At 42.8% G+C, this 19,114-nt stretch overlaps 1 long non-coding RNA gene across 2 annotated transcripts in view; it reads right to left on the bottom strand.

Moving 5' to 3' along the window:
• LOC108302195 overlaps window positions 1-11,793 on the bottom strand; it is a 79,795-nt gene extending 68,002 nt beyond the window's left edge. For both annotated transcript variants that reach the window (XR_005199721.1, XR_005199722.1), the window contains exon 1: window positions 11,713-11,793. This is a non-coding gene — a long non-coding RNA (uncharacterized LOC108302195). The remainder of the gene's footprint in view (window positions 1-11,712) is intronic.
• Between the last annotated feature and the right edge of the window lie 7,321 nt (window positions 11,794-19,114).

The following is a 19,114-nucleotide window of genomic DNA, read 5'->3' as shown; positions in this document are numbered from 1 at the left end:
TCCTCTCTTTAGCTCAGCAAATATTTTTCCTCCAATTTTGTTTGCTTCATTCATATACTTAGCAAACCCTTTTCCACAGAGGTAAAATCCCATTAAGAGAAAACTCTAGGGGTATCCCAATTATTTTCTTGACAGCAACTCTGATAATGAGTAAGTGACTGCAATCCTTGTTATCAACCTATGAGACCCTGTCATGCAAAGGGGTGAAATGTCTTGGGCACAGAGTTCCACCTCCAGTTGTGTGAGTGGACCCATTAGCATCTGTGCTTTACCATATGGGTTCTCTAACTCCACCCCGAGAGTGTCTTCATTTTCTTGTTGCCCTTCAAGTTCTGTTGGTTTTGTTCAGATGTTTTTAATGAGTTTGTCCTGCGGCAGCCAGGGAATGGCTAACAAGTCTTCTGGGCCCTTAAAAACCCATTAGAATGTTATTTCTTACAAAGTGAAAAACTAACCTCATGCCAGATGCAAATAGGGCTCAAGCCATCAGAAATAAAGTTTGATTTCGAAGGAAAATTCCACCGAGACATGAAAGTTCTTCAGCTTGGGGAAAAGAGTCTTTGATGTCTAGTCCGACTCGGCAGTCTAATATGATTATTAAGAGCATGAGTGTTGCAGAAGTTGGAATGGGTTCAAACCCACTCTCTTTTATATACTAGCTCAGTGATCTAGGGCATGTTGCTTAACCTCTCTGTGTTTCAATTATTTCACCTGAAAAACCTAGGAATAAAAATAATATTATGTAGAACTATTGGAGGATTAAATAAGAAACTATAGATGTAGAGTTAAGATTATATTCCAAGTATAATCAGGAAAGCAACAGAAAAGTAACTGAAATTAGTAGAGGCTTATACTTCTCTCATTCAAAATAATTTTAAAGATTGGCAATCCAGTATTGGCAAGGCAGTTCCACAGCTGTCAGGAACCTAAGGCTACCTCTACTTTTCTACTCCACCATTTTTAGCACTGGCTTCCATTCTCAGGGTCCCCTCATCTACCTCATGTACCTCATGATTCAAAATGGCTGCCAGGTACCAATTCTCTGTATACATTCTAGACCAGAAGCAGAAAGAAAGGTGGAGGGACAGAGGACATGAAGTCATGTCTCTCACATGGGTCAATATCTTTTCAGGACATTTCCTGGTAGTTCCAACCAATACTTTTTAGATCTTTTGGGTCCTCCTTAACTGCAAAGGAAACTGGGAAATGCTGATCTGTGGTTAGGCATGGTGCTACTCACAATAAAAACTTGGGATTTTGTTAGTAAAGAAGGGAAGAATGGAAGTGGATAGTTAACTAACAGTCTTAGCTGTACTACTTAAAGTACTTAAAACAGTGCCTGTTACATACTTAACTGTTAAATTTGTGCCAGAAATAGGAGGTAGCCTCTATATTGAATTGAACACAGCCTTCGGAGTTGAGAAGAGTTGAATTAAACCTTACCTTCATCCCTAACTGGGGATGACATTGTAAGCAACTTATTGAATTTACTGATGAGCCTCAGCATTCATGGTTATCAAATGTAGTTGTGTATATTGACCTTTTTGGGCTTCTGGGAAAACAAAGTGAGATTGAGTATTTAAAAGGCCTGGCACATAGTAGATGTTTAGTAAATGTAAGTTCCCCTCTCTATCTTACCCCATTAAGGCTTAGATGCTTCAGTGCAAAACAAGATGAGAGGAATAATCCCCACCCTGACCTGGGAAGTGGTCAAAAAACTCCCAGAAAATAAAGCCATGCTTTGCCTCTCAGCTGCCTGCTCTCTGTCCACAAAGTGCTAAAGTCAGTAAAGCCAACCCTATAATCAAACAATACCAGATACTTTAATTATAGTTTTTGCCATGATCTGAATCACTGTTTTCATGTGCATTGCTGTGAATTAATCTCATAACAGTGGTGTTAATTCCTTGATGCATAAAGAAGTGTTTTCGCTACCGAGATATTCCACAGAGAAGGGAATGGCATTCACATTTAATTAGCTCCTACTCTCTGCCAGGCATTGAGCTAAGTGCTTTATAAACTTTATCTCATTTTTTTTCACTGTAACTGATAACTATTACCCACACATTTTATAAGCTAATGCATAGACTCAGAAATGTTAAGCAACATGGCCAATGGCACCATCTGTGCAAATACCAGCACTGAGATTTGAACCCATGTTTGTCTGATTCCAAAGCTCATGCTCTTGTCATCATATCCTGCTATCTTCCTGCCTTCTCAGACCCCAGACTGACCAGTCTTTAGAACTGGACTGTTGTGGATGGGCATGGTGGCACATGCCTGTAATCCCAGCATTTTGGGAGGCTGAGGCAGGCGGATCACCTGCGGTCAGGAGTTTGAGACGAGCCAGGCTGGGCAACATGGTGAAACTCTTTCTCTACTAAAAATACAAAGTTAACCAGGTATGGTGGCGCATGCCTGTAGTCCCAGCTACTCAGGAGACTGAGGCAGGAGAGAATCGCTTTAACCTGGAAGGCAGAGGTTGCAGTGAGCCAAGATCATGCTTCTGCAATCCAGCCTGGGCAATAACAGCATGAGACGCTATCTCAAAAAATAAATAAATAAATAAATAAAAAGGAACTGGACTATGGGGCTAGCTGGTAGAAGAAGGAAAAGAAGACTGGACTGTAATTTTGCCCAGTTTTCTGAGTCCTGGTTCTGATCTCACAGCTCAGAGACCTCTGGTGAGATATTGTCCCTCTGAGGCTTCATTTTCCTTGTCTGTAAAATAGTTGGCATTAGAGATTTAATGGGATGGTCTATGATCTCCCTTGAAGCTCTGAGAGTCAACAATTATCGAGTGAAGGTATGCACTCTCATATCTGTACGCTCCAGTAAATATACTCAACTATACCTGACTTGTTGAAAATAAAGAAAAAATAAGATGTGGCCTCTATCTTAAGAAAGTTAAAGTGAACTTAGGAGAAAGAGCAGATTTTATGTCAATACATGAAAATACTTGGAGATGTTTTCTAAAAATGAATCCACCCAAAGATCTGTGTCAGAGGTAGTAGGCTTCTTTTTTTTTTCCCCCATTTATTTATTTCATTGCTTTTTAGGTTTTGGGGTACATGTGAAGAACATGCAAAATTGTTGCACAGGTACACACGTGGCAGTGTGATTTGCTGCCTTCCTCCCCATCACCTACATCTGGCATTTCTCCCCTTGCTATCTCTCCCCAGCTCCCCACCCCCCACCGTCCCTTCCCTATTTCCCCCCAACTGACTCCAGTGTGTAGTGCTCCCCTCCCTGTGTCCATGTGTTCCCATTGTTCAACACCCGCTTGTCACTATAGGAGATCCTAAATATATGGCTGGACCACCATATAATAATGGTGCTATTACAATATTGAGCTTTGGGCGAAAGGATATCTGAGGCCAAACACCCACCTAATACATGGTCATTAGAATAGAATGCAAAGATATAGACATAGCCAAATTGAAAGTCCTTGCTGTCACTTTCCTTCCCCCAATTCCAGTCCCCAGGGACAACAAATATAGTGGACTTCCCTCCAAATCCCTTTTCAAGATACTGTCTTACTAATCGCATATCCTGAAATTTCTATTCAGCATGAACATCTATCCATGGTGAATCCTGAATGACTGACTTCATTCCTTTGACCAGCAACATGATGTTCCACAAATGAAAGGACAAAGTTCATTACTACGGATATTTTTACGCATTCTGTTCTTTGCTCATTCCTCTATCCCACCGTCATCTGCTAAAGATACTTTTTAAATTATTGGCTCAGATTAATTTTTAAGTTTATTTATGGTGCCGTTTGCTTAAACATCCACATACAGCTTTAAAAATAGTCATGGCTACCTCTGTCAGCATTTTCCCTTTTGACTTTGAACTTTCATAACTTGCTTCAGAAAATATCATTCTTATTTAGCTATCGTCACAATAAAGTTTATAACAAACCATCCAAAAGTGTGGTGGGGTTAAAAATGCAATCATTTATTCTCGTTCCTATGTCTGAGAATTGAGTCTTAGTTGATACCACTGGGGTTTGGCTGGGCTTTGCTTTAAGCTGTAACTTGGGTTCAGTTCTGCTCTAGGTGTCCCTTGTCTTCCTTGGATCAGTGAAGCAGCTGGGTATGTTACCTTCATGGTGACAGATGATGCACAAAATACTTCATGTCATCTAGGTGTCATGTCTACCAACATTCTACTGGAAAGCAAGTAGTAGGGCCAACCCCAGAGACCAGGGGTAGAGGATATTTAGATCCCACTGGGAAAGAGGGAAATAAATATCACATGCCTATAATTTTGAAATAATAATTTCATATTCTTCAGTTGTTTTATAGCTTTGTTTTGTTTTGTATACATCTTTATCTGTATTATGTATGCAAGTGTGTGTGTGCATGTGCACATTAGAGATCTAATGTTAAATAAGGGAGTGAGCCTAAGATATGGTGTCAGGATGTGGGCAAGTGAGCTACGGCGTCCTCTGCTAACGATGGAGCATGATGAAACCACCAGATCACTGTTTTCCAAATTGGAAGCCTGGTGTTCCGTGGGGAGGGATTTATTTGGAATTTCATTACAGTTCATTGATCACAGAATATACGATGTGGGTTTAGGTCTGAGAGAGCTTATCCAATTAAGAGGCCTATATTAGATTACTTTTAGAGCTTTGGTTAATGGTGGACAATCTTACCCAGGCTTTAGCCCTGACAAAATACAACCACTATTTTTATAGAAAACCTACAGGAAGGCAGTGGTAATAGACAAGGGAAAATTTCAGGTTCGAGTATAGGAAATACAAAAGCAAAAAAGGGGACAATCAGATATGCTGTGGTGTAGTTTTCCTCGTGTCTGTCCTGAGAAGGATAACAATGTACCTCCCCTTCCCTTCTACTCCAGACTTCAGGAGTGGGGAGGCTGCTGAATGTCTGTGAGCAGACCAGAACAAATTATGGGGCTCCTCAGGCAGGTAAGATTTTTACTTTCCTTCAAACCCACAGACTTGAAATATTTGTTCAGCACTTACTTACTAGGGAAGTTTATCACTACAGGGTGAAGAGTGAAGACCACCAAGGGTTGGGCTCTGCTTCTCCTCTACCACAATGAACTATTCTGCCTAGCCCCAAACATGCACACCTCTCTTAGCGAAATGGAAGCCCCCCAGCTAACCAAACCCACCATTCTCAGGATGCTGTTCAGCACAGGTGTTTGGGAAAGGTCCTGTGCTTTACTGAGAGGCTTATCAAATATTCTTTTGTTCTGGAAGTATCCTAAGGTATATCTGTCTCGCTGCTGCCCCCTGCAGATTGCTATCCAATTCAACAGCTCTCTATGGTACAACACAGCTTCTGACCTATTGCCCAAGAGAGATGGGAGCCTCAGAAGTCTGAGAAATCAGCTACGGTTGCCTTCTAACTTGGGCTATTGCCAGGGCTTACTCTATTAAACAACACAGTGGCTGTCTGTGGCAGGAGCCTAATAAAATGGTAACAGAATATCTGGGTGTTTCCTCCAGCTTAGAGACCTGGTTTACATACTTTCTCTGTGTGAGTCTATGTGCCCCATCCCTGTTCGTGCCTCCATCCAAAGTCGAAGCCAGCTGGAAATCTTCCTGGGAATGTTCCCATTTATTTCTCTTTTTCATATAGCTTATCTTTGGGGAAATGCAGAAAGATTGCAGGAATCACATCTTGGCACGTGGGATTTTGTGGAGCGGAGCTTGTCAGTATTGAAGGCTTAAGGAGTTTAGGCACGCACTTCCAAAAGTGTGTGCCAGGCCTCGTATCTGCTCTGTATAGCTTTGTGCCTTTCAATCATACACAGTATTCTCTTTGAGAGGACTTCTCTCCAATACAACTTTCTTGATTTCCCTCAATTTCTCAAAACCTTTTAGCATTCCATTTGGGACTCCTTGAAGACTGGCATCTTGGGCAATTCCTACTGATCTACTTCTATTTCTCCATTGCTCGAGGTAGAACGTTATAGGCTTGTCAGGGCCTCTGTAACCAAAGCTTCTACCCTTTCAGCATTTTTGTGACGGCTCAAAAGGAGCCCTGTGATTAGAATTGAGGTGGACAGAGAAATCATAGAGGTCTCAGCATTCGACCATTTGTGCTGAGTTCTCTCAGTTTCCCGGCTGGGAGAGGAGCCCCTAAGGACCAAAAGCTTGGCATATGCAGTGCCCCGTGATGAATGCACAGTGCAGTCCATCACAAATTTGTTCCCTTTATTAAGAAGAGTAAGTGATCTAATACTTTTCATGTGGCTGTGGAAGTGCTTAACTGTGACACTTTGTAAACAGACCAACTGGCTGAAATATGAGAAGCAAAGGATTCCTTCTAGTTTAACAAGCCGCTATATTTGGAATTATGGATTTATTGATAAAGGCATTGCCGTAATATTCTGTCTTCTGGATTCCATTTAAATCATCTTTTCTTGACCCACAATTATTTGCTTTGAACAAGTATTGGTCAGGATCCTTTTAGTTGCAAATGACAGAAACCTAACCCCTGCCAACTTGAGCAGAGATGAGAATTTAAGTGAGGCTAGACTCAGAGACTCCAGGGTCTCCCACAATACCAACAGCACTTTTCCTGTGCCTCCCTGCCATGCCTTCCCTCACCTTTGAATTGGCTCAGCTCCTCTGTGAGTTGGTCCTATTCTTTCCTCCTATAGCTTGGCTTCCTCCTTGTAGCCAGGAATGGTGGTAGTGTCAGCTGACACAGCTGCAGACAGCTGGAGGCTTACAGTACTTTGGCTAACACTAGAAAGAAAAAGAAAAAGAAAATTTTTCTTTTTAGAGTTTGAATACAAAATCCCAAGGAAGGTTTCTAAGTTTCCCTACTTGAGAGGGGCTCTCATCCTCAAAGGGTTGCTTCAGAGCCTTAAGTGAATGTTTATCTGGATGCTTTAAAAAGTGCCAATACCTGAGCCCTGTGCCTAGAGATTCTGATTTAATTGGTCTAAGTGGAGCTTGGCTTTGTGCAAATGATTCTAATAGGTAGTCAAGATCAAGAACCACTGCTTTAGATTCATTCATTCATTCATTCCTCAAAAAAAGTTAAAACCCATGCATTTTTAACTCCACCCCTGTGCCAGGCAGTATACTAGGTACTGATAGAACAGTGAACAAGAGAAATAAAAGCATTCTCATGAAGCTCACACACTACAGGGGAATATAGGCAATGAACTCATTAATAAATAAATAGTGCTAGCAAATAAATAAGTACCATCCAGAGAAGTAAATCAGAACCAATATATGCATGATGGGACAGGGCCAGTCCTGAGCAACTTGGAGGGAAGAGCATTCTGGGCAGAGGGAACAGCTACTGCAAAGACTGAGAGGCAGAAACAGGATTGACCTATCCCGGGAATGGAAAAAGGGCGATGTGGCTGAAATATGATGAATGAAGGAAAGAGTGACAGGAGGTGAAGTCAGAGAGACAGAGAGGAGCCAGCTGCCATGCAGCCTGGTAAGCCAGGCTGAGGGATGTGGATATCATTCTATAGGCAATGGACTATTAGCAGATATGAAGGAGAGATGGGATTTGATTTATATTTTTAAATGTTTGTTCTGGCTGCTGTGTGGAAAAATGATTTGATGCGGTAGGGGTGGAAGCAGGTAGACCAAGTAGAAGACAAATGCAAATGTCCAGGTGAAAAGTGCTAAAGTTCTGTTTGCTTGTACTAGGTTGGTTTTGGGGAGAAGTGAATGGATCCTGGCTAAGTTTTTGCAGTTGAATTGACAGGACACCAGAATGTAAGCCCCTTACTTGTTCTTTTAATATCCCCAATATCTAGGGTGGGGAGAAGGGGGTAAGGTATTTGAGCCAGTAAGTGCTCAAGAAATCCTTGTTACATTAATAAAACCTGAGTCCAGAGGCATGGGGATGAAGAAGAAGGGATGGAAATAAAATTCTGAGTTTGCATAGCCAAAGAACAGACTCCTCTGATGGAGGCCTGTGCCCAGCATAGTGCTAACACGTAAAAAAGAGAAGTGAAGGCAGACTTAAGTGCTGGCTAGAGGAAAGTGTATTTAGTGCCTCTGAAGCCTGTCTAAAAAACAAAAATCTACAGGAGAGAGATCCAGAAAAGGCTTTCAGCTCTGCTCCCGGGAAAGAGGTTTGACAGAAGATGCTGCATCACCATCATGGTAAAGAGGTTTAACAACTCCACTAGTCCAAGTATAACTAGTACAGCCAGTCAAGAGAGCTTAGTGACACTAAGTAGGGATAGATATATCCTGTGATCCAGCAATTCTAGCCTTTACCCTGTTACCCAGAAATCCTAGCCTTAGTTCATTTTAGAAAAATTCTTATGTGAGTCCAACTGGGACCATGGACAAGGATGTCTGTCATGATAAGCTCAGAGTAGAGTGAAGACAATACAAGAGTCCATCAGTGGAAAACTGGATATGTAAAATGCGGTAGACATAAACTATGAAATAATATACAGTTGTTGGGAGCATCAAACTCATGTGTACAGAACAGCATGGAAGACGTCATAAACATAGTGTTAAATGAAAAGTATATAAGAACACCACAGACGAAACATAGAATAATACCAAAATGTCAATTAAAAACATACACACTAATGGCATATTTACAAGGAAAACGTGCATATTTCAGGGCATATGTCAAGCACATTGGAGTAGATGTCAATGGGGACAGGGAAAAGGTGTAGGATTAGGGATTATGGTAGTGAGAATAAGCTTCCTCCCCCAGAGATGTCCACATCTTAATTCCCAGAACCTGTGAATCTGTTTTGTTACATGACAGGGGTGAATTAAGGTTACAGATGGAATTAAGGTTGTTAATCAGCAGACAGGAAGCATAGCATGGGTTATCCAACGTAATCACAAAGATTTTTAAAAGTGGAAGAAGGAAGCAGGTGTCAGTCAAAGAGAAGACAGTTCAAGAGTGACGAGGCCTTAAGCTCCCAGCTTTGAAGCTGGAGGAAGGAGCCATGAGCTAAAGAAAGTGGGAGGTTCCTAGAGTATGGAAAAGGTCAAGAAACAGATCATCCCTAGAGCCTCCACAGAGCAGTCCACCCTGCCAATACCTTCACCTTAGCCCAGATCATCCCTAGAGCCTTCACAGAGGAGTCCACCCTGCCAATACCTTCACCTTAGCCCAGATCATCCCTGAGCTTACACAAAAGGAGTCCACCCTGCCAATACCTTCACCTTAGCCCGGATCATCCCTAGAGCCTTCACAGAGGAGTCCACCCTGCCAATACCTTCATCTTACCCCAGATAATCCCTGAGCTTACACAAAAGGAGTCCACCCTGCCAATACCTTCACCTTAGCCCAGATCATCCCTAGAGCCTCCACAGAAGGAATACACCCTACCAATACCTTCACCTTACCCCTGATCATCTCCTAGAGCTTCCACAGAAGGAATACAGCCTGCCAATACCTTCACCTTACCCCAGATCATCCCTAGAGCCTCCACAGGAGGAATACACCCTACCAATACCTTCACCTTACCCCAGATCACCCCTAGAGCTTCCATAGAAGGAATATACCCTGCCAATACCTTCACCTTACCCCAGATCATCCCTAGAGCCTCCACAGAAGGAATACACCCTGCCAATACCTTCACCTTACCCCTGATCATCCCCTAGAGCTTCCACAGAAGGAATACAGCCTGCCAATAACTTCACCTTACCCCAGATCATCCCTAGAGCCTTCACAGAGGAGTACACCCTGCCAATACCTTCACCTTAGCCCAGATCATCCCTAGAGCTTCCATAGAAGGAATATACCCTGCCAATACCTTCACCTTAGCCCAGATCATCCCTAGAGCTTCCACAGAGGAGTCCACCCTGCCAATACCTTCACCCTGCCCCAGATCATCCCTAGAGCCTTCACAAAGGAGTACGCCCTGCCAATACCTTCACCTTACTCCAGTGAGATTTTAGTTGGACTTCCCATCTATAGAACTGTAAAGTAATAACTTTGTGTTTCTTTGAGACACTCAGTTTGTGGTAATTTGTTACAGCAGCAATGGGAAACTCATGTAAGGGTAGATAGAGGGAGTCACATGGACTGATCAGGGTAACCAACATGCCATGTACTGAGGAGCCCAAATGACTCAGCTCTCCTCATCTAAGGTTCAAAACAACAACAGCAACAGCAGCAGCAACAACAGTGTTCAAATTGAAGGACGAGAACAAGAAAAGAAACCTTCTGAAAATATAAAACCAGATTCCATGGAAAATCACGGACCTGAAAGTAGGCAGTCACTCTGTTCCAAAGACCAAAGTGAGAACTTTATAGGCGTGATCTCTTTGTCGGTTCCTGGAGAATGGGGTAGTAGGACTGGCTTTCTGGTGCAGGGGAATAACTGATGATAACGATAAGAACCCCGTGAAGTCTGTGTGTCTCTCCCCTTCTAGTGAACATCACTGTCTACTTCTCTAAACCTGCAGAGCAAGCCCTTCCCACTCTCTTCCCTCCCCCTCATCTCTAGACTCAGCCCTTGTTCCTGACTCACTCACAGCAGCAAGCACAGTATCTGCAGCACAGTGAAGCTTGATCTCATGTAAAGCTGAGTCCATTTGGATGCTTAGGGAAGCTTCCACTATCCTGTTGCCCACCACATCCCAGAGATTTTGTATCAGCGAGTCCATTCATAAAAGAGCCCTGGGACTTTCATGAGCTATTTCTTCTAAACAACTTAGAGCAACCCTCAGGGCCCCAGTGTGATGTTTGTGTGTCTAATTTCCGTGAGCTATTGATAAGAGCCCACTCCAGCCAGCTAGTTGTCAGCCTCTACGCCAAGGGCCTGGAAAATGTACTATTTGCAATTACTTGAAAAGAAACTAATTAGCTCTAAGGAGGAAACCATAGGTAGAAATGACTAAAATCAGCTGTTCAACTGTGCTTAGCAAAAAATTAAAAGGAGTAGGCAATCATACCTCACATTTGTTTTATTTGAAAGAAAAGTAGGAAGAAGGGGGACCTAGGCAGAAGGGGGATTTTCCATGGCATGGCCTCTGAGCACAAGCAGTGTTAGCCGACCTGTCAGGAGGCCAAAGGTTATGATGTGTCCTTGAATGCTACATTTGGACTTCTTTCAGCATCAGGCAAAAGAAGTTATTTGAAAGGAAGAGTGATAATCAGCTCAGGGCTTTTTAAATGTGTGTTGCTCTTCAATATAAGTGTTAGACTTCTGCATTTTGTAAATAAGTTACGTTCTCTTTTGGAAGTAGCAATTCTGAATCTCTTTTCAAAACAAAGTTAAAAAACACAATATTACTATTTCTCAAACCCTGGCACTTGCCTGGTATACAGCAGGCCAACGGGAGCAGTAAAATAAGGGGTCAGCACCCTGGCCATGGTGTGGAAGCCACCCCAGATAAGACAGGATTGCAACAATCTGGAGGAGAGATGAAGAGGTGACAGCAAGATAGCAGAGAAAAAATGCTTCCGATGTGAGTCAGAGCAATAACGATTCAATAATAATAACACTGGAACTGGACACTTATCAAGTGTTTGCCATATGCCATGCTTTACATGCATTCTCTACTGTCATTTCCAAGCTGAAATTTAAGTACTTGCCCAAGGTCACATGGCTCCTAAGCGGTAAGGCAACTGTTCTGAGTTCAGAAGAAGACTGAGCAAAGGATCTGGGTGTCAATTCATTTCCAAGGTGACTTCATGAAATAACCAGTAAAGATGAGAAACATGAGACACAGAAATGGAAAGAAGATAAACGTTGAGTTATCCAGCTACTTACCATGATGAGCGACTGGGCCTCTGTCTTACTGGGGAACTCTCAGAGATAGAACAGAACACTTAAGAGTTATTATTTGGTCCTAGAGGCAAGAGCACCATGGAGTTAACCTATAGATCCCTTATCTGCCATTGGTTGGTGCTGCTTCAGGGTCATTAACCCTCCACTCTTCCTGCTTGTCCTGTGCTCAGGTCGCTCATTCTCCACAGGCGCTTGCTGTAAACAGACCTCTGCACTAGAGAACCAAGGTCAGCAGCAGCATCTGCTACAATGACCCAGTTTGCTTGGGACAGTCTATGTCTGTTGACTGGGAATAATTATTAATTTCCCTTTTACTCTCAGAAGTGTCCTGCTTTGGATGATGATTTATATGGCCACTCCTGTAAGAAAAGGAACAGATTTTCAAATCCTACTCCATGTGGTTCCAGAACATCTGCTTTTTGCCCCTTTCTCATCATCTGTGAATGCAATTGTGGCTTTCCTCATCAGGCGTTGGGCAGTAGCCCTGAGTGAAGCAGCAGAGTTACAGGAGGATGTGGGTCCTGGACAATACACAGCTGCTCCCAGAGCCTAGAGCATTTCTCCAGGTAAGTCCTGGGTCATCATATCCGCATTACACAGGGTGCTGATTAACAGTTTCCTGGGTCCTGTCTCTAACTTACTGAATTCAAATCTCTGGGGCTTAGGCCGGGTGATCTGCATTTTTAGCACCCTCTCTGGCTAATTCTTCCGCACAGTAAAGTCTGAAAAGTACAGGGCTAGCAAAGAGAGACAATGAGTGTTGACATTTTCTTTTTTTAAGAAGCAGCCAAGTGGAGTATTTAATAGCACGAACTCTGAGCTGGCTTGCCTGGTTCAAATCCCAGCTCTGTCTCTTAAAGCTAAGTGATCTTGTGCAAGTTACTGAACTTATGTGTTCCTCATTGAAGAAACAGGGATAATAATAGCATCTACCGTGTCAGGGCTGTTATGAGGATTAGACACGTTAATCCATACAAAGCCCTTAGAACAGTGCTGGGCACGTAGCAAACACTTGAAAATGTTAGTTGGTGTTATTACCGACCTTTAGCATTATGCCAGTGATCTTACGTAGGCCGTGGTATTAATCCTCAGAACAGCCACACAAGGAAGGTATTATTAAGGATTTGGGGTAAATAGCTAATGCCAGCTGCAGGATTGAAACACAAACTGGGGGGATGGGGGTGAGGGGTGGGTGGGACATGATCCCAAATCTGTTACCTCTGCTTCTGAAGTCCTAGCTGTCTCTCTGATATCAAGCTGCCCTTGGCAGTCTCATTCCCTGTATCCACTGTGGCATCCAGTTTTTCGCCCCAAGCCTTGGGTCCAACAGGGACTTCTGGGCACAGGGAGGAGGGAGGCAGTGTATTGGTAGCATTTACCTGCTGCATCCAGCCCGCCTTGGCTGGGCTAAAGCTGCTCTCAGGGATCTGGTTAGTAGCTAATGATCAGTGGGCTCTGGCTATAATGATCGGATTAGCTGCGCTTTAATCACTGTCTATTGTTTCAGCAGGGAGAGAATTTCACAGCTCATTGACTGCTCTGACTCCTAATCTACACGGAGGAAACAATGTTGCAGCTCATCAAATGCAATCAGCTGCTAATTGAAAGGAAATGGAATTTTACAATTACGGGCCACCTTTCAGTGCTCAGGATTTCTAAGCACTTCTCCCCACCCTCCTTTGCCAGCTCAGCACTGGCAGGAACACTTGACAACCTGCTAGAGACTTCCCTAAGAGCTGCATTTAGGACCTGGCCCATTTCTCCCCAGCTACAGAGCAGCAGCAAAGGGAAGCAGCGTCCTCGCCAATTCCTGGGCTGTCCTTCAAGGCTCAGTGCAAGGAAAACACCTGGGCTAGACATCAGCAGAACTGAGTGCTGGTCCTTGTTCACCTCCCTCCACACCTTGTGGCAGAGTGACCTTGGCACACCCCCTTCCTCTGTGTGACTCACTTCTCTTCTCTCCAAAATCAAGAGGCTGAATTTGATGACCTCTTGGTTCTTAACAGCTCTGATGATTGTTTGCCCTGTGCTTGCCACTATCCCCATCCAGTGAAGGACATCTAAATTGACACCCTCTTTCTTGCCCAGTTATCTGCTGTTCCAAATGCTTCCAGGGTGACTTAGGCCCCCAAAAGATTTGTCCTGATGAGATTTTAATGGGCCAGAAAGCAAATTTGGGAAACATCCTACTCATCCTTCTGATCAGACATCTCTCTCCCTGTCCTGGATCCATTCACTTCCTTGGACAAATATCAATCATGATTAAATCTAAAGACAGTCACATAGATGTTTCTGGGTTCTGTCTTTTTTCCCAGTGAGATTCTGTAGAGACAAGGCTGGGATGAGGGCTGCCAGCCAGAAAGAGCATTGCTGCTTTTGACCCTGTCTCAAAGCTCCATTTCCAGCCCGCTTTTCCTCTGAGAACAGGACTAACTAGCATCTGATTTGAGGTCTGGTCTGTGTCATCCTACAATAACACTTGTTCTGTCCGGGAACACGTCCGAGGCTCATGTAACCCTGCAGTGCTATTTTCTCTTGGTTCCCATGATCTGTGGGCTTGTCTGATGTGCTTATCAGACACTGGAATATCACCACTTTCCTTTAGGCAGATGAGTTATGGCATGTATCAAAAAAAAATTTTTAAAGCACAGTCAAAAATATTTTTTGTTTGGCCAAGGTTCAGTCTCAGTCCCATTTCCCTCTATCAGAAGAACACTCTATCAGGGTCTTAGTCTGACCTGCTGCCTACGGAAATGGGCTACAAATGAGGAAAAGAAAGGCAGTGATGGGCTGGCTGATCACCCCTCTAACAACACTGCAATGAGCAGGCTGGATGCAGGAAGCTCCTGATGCTTTTCTGGAACCCTGTCTCTAGGGAATGCTGGGGAGACAGAGAACCAAGGTAGGGTCTCCATTAGGATGAGAGGGGAGGAGAGTGTGAAGGAAGCTCTGGAGCTGTGGGTTTGCATTGTAATGTAAATGGAACAGGAGCTGGAAGTGGGCCCAGGTTGGAAGCAAGAATAGGACCACTCAGGCAGATCCCACCTACAGGTCTATTGGCCAAAGGATTGGGGTTTAGAAAGTCAGTGTGGACTTTCTGAAGGAAAGGAGGGAAGAGTGACTGCCAAAATGCTTGCTAAAAAGGGAGGTTAAGAGCATGAAAAATGTCAGAGGGCAGTAAAAAGCTGCTGTGTTGGAAGGGCTGGGTGATACTGCCCCATGTTGATACCAGCCACTGCTCAAATGCTTGCCCATCCTAGAAGAAAAGTGCTGGTCGTTACAGTGGATACAGGGAATGAGACCTGGGATTGGTTTGTCCACTGTAGGTAGAATGGACACCAGGAAAAATTCCATTGGTGGGCAGAATATGGCCTCCAGAAAGTATGAAAATAGGCACTGTGTGGTATTTCAGAGATGTAGTTGGCATTTGGAGTCCTCACCCAGACCCCAGAATGTTCTGATGTGTAAATGGAACAAAATAATGAAAATTCAGACAGATTTTGATCAGGGAGGCAGCCCTGAGATATCAAATAATGTTTAAATAGTAGCGGTTATTAAAAAAAAAAAAAACATAAGCAAAGGCACTTTACCTTTTCTAGGTTTTTAAAAATCTTTTTTTGCCTTGATCATCATTCTGTTGTGTATTATATAAAACTTAACATTAAAACATCGGTATTTTGACCATGGTTGGGATGCACTGAATTTAGAACAGCCTGAGCAGTGTAGGTCAAGATACTTTTTTTCAGAAGATCGCTTTTTAAATATAACTGGAGTATTTTTGGGGGGGGCTACCAAATATTTTGAGATACTATAGATAATTATCATGAGTAAAATTTTCACATGTCTTCTTTCATATTTGGGGCACCTTCATTCATTCAACAACATTGATCAAGTACCTATTACCCAAAAAATACAGGCAAAATAATTCCTTGGTTTCTGGAGCTTACCTCCTGGTGCTAATACAGCATTTGTTTAAATTAGTCAATCTTCATTTCATTTTAAACACATTGCTTAACATTTTCTATCTTTTATTAAGAAATAAATACTTTTAAACATATGATGTAAAATTTAGGTGTCAGTCTAGAAATGGTCAAGTAGATGCATAGTTGTCAAAATATTTTAGGGAATACATAAACAAAAAAGTTTGAAGTTGACTGTGATAGTCTAGTGACAGTCTACCTGCAACGCAGAGCAGAAATTTCCTCTATAATGTGCAATTGCCAAATTATAGCCTAATTTCTGCTTGGTCAGTCATGATACTGAAGCATCACATTCTTTTCCACATAACTCTGAACAGGTGAAAAGTTTTTTAGCTAGGACTCTTATACTTTAGCATCCTCCAAAGGGATCTCTTTCTTCCCTCGGGGTTACTTAGAGTCTAGCTACACAAGTGTGGTCCTCAGACCAGCAGCATTACATCACCCAGAGGCTTGTTAGAAATGAGAAATTTCAGGCCGCCTCCCATTTCCCCTCAATTAGAGTCTGAATTTCAGTAAGAGTTCCAGGTGATTTGTGTGCCCGTTTAGGTTTCAGAAGTATTTAAGAGTATATGTCTGCTCTTCATTTCATAAAGAGCAGCTTTTCAGTTATTTGAATAGCTACTTAACTTTTTGAAGTTAATCTTTTCTTCTCCAGGCCAGTTTGATAATGAGGTGGAACCTCCAGGGAGAAAGCAATGTCTACAGATTGGATGGTTCTGCATGAGTAAGGCTTCGCCCAGCACTTGCAAAAGGTGGTATTACAGACTGGGCAGTAGTTCTGTCTCTACCAATATTTGACCTCTGCTGCTGCTGCTGTGGGCCTTACTCTGGACAAAAGTCAGTGGGCTTCAATCTTGACCAACACTGGTTAGTTCTGAGGTCCAACTATTGAACAGAAAGGGCTCTGGCCTTTGAATCCTACCTGCACCATTGATTGAACCATGTACTTCATATTTTAAATTAGACCATCCCAAACAGACCCTCTAGATTTAGCAGAAACATATTCCATTGTTTTGGTATAATGAACAATGCAATTAGAATGTAACGTGAAAACTGGGAAGTCATTCGGGAACCCTCAGAGATCAGAGTTGATGGTTTGTACCCTCTTGCTGCTGCCATCCCATCACCATATTTTCACTCTATGCAAATTTCATCTTGTCTTGCTCATTTCTGTTTACTGTCAGCTTCTAATATCTCATGGTGACCAAGTTGGCCTTCTCCTTGTGTCTTTTACCTTTTGCTATTAACTGATTTTCTGTATCTCAAGTTCAGATATTTGTTGGCTCACAACTAACATGTCAGTGAACTCTGTTTATCAAAGTTCTCCTCATATGCAGTTCACCAGGCACAATCCAGCTTTCAGAATGGCTGTCTTGGGTCTGTGCCCTCCCTAGATTCAATTAGCTCTGAGGCTGGTGACTTACGAGGAAGGAGCCCGTAGAAAGGGCTGTATGTATGGCAGTCCAGTTCAGTACATTCCTCATCTTATTTATTTGTTCCTCAAATATTTATTAAGCATATATTTATGCCAAGCACAGTACCTAGAATAAATACAAAGATGTATACACAAGACAACCTCCTGTATTACAAAGTTCACAGTCTAGTGAGGGAGGTAAACAAGCAAATAAATACCTTTTACACAGGATAAATGCTGTAATAGATATCTGTATAGTGTGCTACAGGGATGAAAGAGAAGAGATCAATTCTACTTGAAGGTGATGAAGGAAGATTTCACAGAGGTGAAAATAAATACACTAAAGAGTGAGGATGAGCAGAAGATTTCAGGCTGGTAAGTTGCTCAGAGCGTGTTGGGGAGAAACCTGGCTGTGCCTTCCTGGCATGGTCAGAGGGTAGGTTTGGGCTTCTGGGCCAGAGATGATTTAGCAGGGTAGGGACCAAGTCACTATGGGCTTTATTGGCTTTGCTGAGGAGTGTGGCCATATTCTGTGGAACAAGGAGAAAATCCCTGAATGATTTTAGTAGGGGAATGTCATGGTCAGATTTAAGTTTTGGAAAGAGACCACTTTAGGGGCAGAAGTAAGAATGGATTGAAATGTGTGACAATAAGAAGATGAAGACCAATTGTCAAGCTGTTACCTGGAATGAGAAAATGAGGGTCCTGGTGAAAAAAGGCAAAACAAATGCACACATGCTGCTGTTTCCTGAATCAAGTTCCATGGCAGATACTTTTAATTGATCATGGCACTGCCCCACTGGATCTAGATGAAATCTCACCATCCTACTCAACTTAGTATATGGGGCAGACATTTCCAAAAGATCAATAGATGAAGCCTCTTTGCAGCCTAGGTCTAGTCCAAGTCACTGATAATGAGAGAGGGAACAGAGGGAAGTGGCTGCAAATGTTTATGCACCCCCAAACCATCCAGAGTATTTTCTTTGAGTCGTCTCTCTTACTGTTAGACAGATATGTGATCGCATCCTATGTTGCATTCACTTAAAACTGGGTAGCTCTTTAAAGCTTACAATAAAATTCCAATATTTTAATTCTCAATCTAACTCTGCAACCAAGGCAGGGAAAGAAAGCCCCACTTTTCTTTATATTCAGCCTAAAAAACTGAAGCTTAGAGCAGCTGGACATCTTTAGCACTTTGGGGTCTTAGGGCACTTTCATTCCTTCAACAAACATTGGCTGAGATTGGCTATTATCTTCAACGTTGTGTCATGCAGTAAGGATATAGCTACATACGACTTGGTCTTAGTAATTTTTTTTATTGCTCATACTGGATTTATCTGAGTATATTTGTTTTATGCCTTCTTCCAGATTGTCAGTTCCCTGAGGGCAAAAATCTCTGGAAAATATTGCCGTTCCTAATCACAGCCTGGTCACCGCACACAAGAACGCCCCACAGAAACCAGGCATAAGGCCTGGATTTGCCTAACCTTGGCTGAAACATCAGAGCTCAGGGATCTAGTTGCAGATCAGCCTAGAGGTCTGTTTCTGATCAGCTTGGCAGCCATCTTTAGTGCCTGCTAGTCATTTAGACTGGCAAAGAGTAAAGGCCTATCCCTCAAATAGAGTGTAAAACCACAACCACAAGCCATAAGACGTTGAGACGTGCAAATCCAGCAATTACCCAATGGCAAGTATGAGTTTGCTGGAGGGCCCTCTCTTACAGAACCTCTACATCCAAATTCACTGGATCATCCTCCACTGGGTGGATATGGACACTATGGGATGATTGACCTTTCAGTTCCACAAACCCTAACAATCTCAGAATCCTGAGGATAACTTTGAACCTGAATGCTCTGTAGATCTCATATTGTCAAATCACTGGGGGCATTTGGCAAGAAAGAGGAGCAGTGGGATTGGCTGGAAGTGATGTAACAGACATGCCAGCACCACCTCTAAGTGACTGTCTGCCTTTTTGACTAGCCCTCTCCCC

Source organism: Cebus imitator, unplaced genomic scaffold (assembly GCF_001604975.1).
Source record: "Cebus imitator isolate Cc_AM_T3 unplaced genomic scaffold, Cebus_imitator-1.0 Scaffold39, whole genome shotgun sequence".
Classification (NCBI taxonomy): Eukaryota; Metazoa; Chordata; class Mammalia; order Primates; family Cebidae; genus Cebus; species Cebus imitator.
This window is presented reverse-complemented; position numbering and strand designations above follow the sequence as displayed.